Here is a 2,666-nt window from a genome sequence, read left to right on the forward strand (position 1 = left end):
CAAAGACAGAAGTCCACTTTCACTTCAGTGGGAACAGGATTGGGTCCATTTCTTCATTTAGGACCCAGTGGCTGAGTGCCTTCTGATTGGTGCTGAACGTGCCCAATTCTTACTCAGTTAAGTGGCAGTTCATATGGGTGTTCAGAAAATCATAGAATAGGGTTCTGTATTATGAAACTTAATTGTACTCCCATCCCACACCTTGCTCTATGAAGTTTCCCTACCCAGTCAATTTACATAACTAATTATTAGGTATTAAAGTGGTTTGTGTAATAGCAGATTACTGAAGAATGCAGCCAAAATCCTGAGTGTGACTTCTTCTCCTGCTAGAATCTTTATTCATGTATTAACTATTTCTCAGATATTGTAATTCCCTCACATATGGGCTCCCTGAATCCACTGAGCCCAGAACACTGACAACACTGCTCCATTGTCTTGTCCTTTGTTTTGTTTAATAGAGATGGACTCAAAGCAAAACCTAAGATCCAAAGACTCCGGACTTCGGGGGCAATTCAAGATTCCCAAATTTTAGGGCTTGGGCTCAGACTAATTTTGTTGCTTCTAATCAGTCCAATTGCCCTCTAGGTTTTCAAACCCCCCACAGATCTCATTAGCATCCACTCTTCCACAGTTGGGGGTCATGCTGAGGGTTTGTCCACATGGTAGGGTAATACATTGTTCGGGGGAGTGGTTTCTAAAATGCACTAACGTTGTGCATTAATTAACCTGTGTTGACTCTGCTGCTGTGTGCTGAAGGTTCCATAGTATGTTAAAGTGCACTAGGGAACTTTTTGTGTGCATCCGCAGGGTCTGCACAGATCAATTAATGTGCAACTCATTAGTGTGCTTTAGAAATCTTTGGAGCGCTGTAGAGTGCATTGCCTCCACCATGTAGATAAGCCCTACATTGTGCTGTCTCATCTATTACATCTCTCCTTCTCTTAAAACCTTTGCACCTTTTAGAACTTTTTCCTCTGACAGCTGATTACATTGAATCAAGTCCTTAAGGTGACCATTGTATGTAATGTGCCAACTCCATGGATGGTAAGATTGTAGTGGCCATCAGCTCAGCCATCAAATCTGGAAGCAGCATCATTATTTATTTCAGAAGCATAAACTATGATTTTTCTATGTATGGACTGATTATAAAGTTATGTTAGTTTCATAGTTACAGTCCAGTGAAAAAATGGTATAGTTAGGTATGGTTTATATTTTCATCTCACCCCTCATTTGATATGGAAGTTAATCTTTCCTGGTTCCCTAGCTGAGTGAACTTCTGAACCCAACTTAGTTTGCAGTGGCAAGGATATTGTAGTGAGGCAGTGTGCTGTAGTCAACTAGATAGCACACTAGAGAGGGAGTCAGTTCTAATTGACTCTGCCTCTCACTTGTTACGTGACTTTTGAAGTCACTTCACTTCTGTTTCCTCTCTCTTTTGTCAATTTAGATTCTGATCTAAACTCTTTGAGGCAGGGACGTTCTCTCTGTGTTTGTACAGCCCCTAGCACACTGGGGCCCCAATCTCAGTTGGAACCCATACATGTTACTGTAATAACAACAACAATAATAATAGCAATATGAACATTATTTTAAAAATATTTTATATTTATATGATGGTATCCATTCCAAAGAATCTGAAGGCTCTTTATAAATTACATACAAATAGTGTTGCCAAACCCAAGCACTAAAAAATCATGAATTGTGCCTCCAAAATAATCAGATTGCTGTAAAAATCATAAGATTTTTAAAATAAATAATTTGGAGATCTTCATATTTGCCTTCTGAGGCTGAAAACTCTCCAGACCACATTTTCAGACTTTTCTCTGCAACTTTGAAGGCTAGAAATTTACTAGAATTTTTAATGAAAGCTGAGAATCTCATGCAATCACATTAATCCAGAAGCTGTGATTTTAAGAAAAACACCAAATAGCGCAGGGCTCATGCTACAATTGCAAAAGTTGCAACACTTAAATGCAGCCAGTTCTAGGGTGGACGGCAACAACCAATTAGCACACAGGATGCTGCACAACTGAGTGATTATGTGCATAGGCTTCTATATAAGAAAAAGCCTCAAATATTTGGACTGTCCCTATAAAGTATCTTGTTAGACTTTTTTTATTTTTGTGAATCACACTGAGAGTCTCAGATGGAAGGTGCTATAGATGCACAAAGTATGATGACTTCAAAAATTAAATGGATTATTCCTGTAATCATTAACTTAAACTCTTGCACCACAATGCACAGTCAAAGAGCTCTGCTGAAGTCATAAATGGCATAGACAATAATGCACTACTTCGAACTAACCTTAAGACTGCAAGTTAATAGAGTGCTCAGATTAAAAGACAAATAGTTCATTTTTTATCTGTCTATATAGGTTCTAGAACTAGGAGTACTGGGGTGCTGCTGGGATAGGGTTTACGGTTTGTTTCAATGGCTCTCAGCAGTCCCCCCCCCCACTACACAAATTGTTCCACCACCCCTCTCTGTCTAGATTTTTTTCTATAAGATATTCATAGGGTGGTGGTTGTCATGGTTATTTCATGAGCTGGCTGGTGGTTTGAAACAGTTGCACCAATCCAGCTGTGTAGCACCATGTGATGTTTAAGAGAACATGCAGGTGATTGGACAGTAGGTTTAGTATGTAACTTCTGAGGGAGTGTCAAAGA

The sequence above is a fragment of the Gopherus evgoodei genome, chromosome 4 (genome assembly GCF_007399415.2).
Source record: "Gopherus evgoodei ecotype Sinaloan lineage chromosome 4, rGopEvg1_v1.p, whole genome shotgun sequence".
Lineage (NCBI taxonomy): Eukaryota > Metazoa > Chordata > Testudines > Testudinidae > Gopherus > Gopherus evgoodei.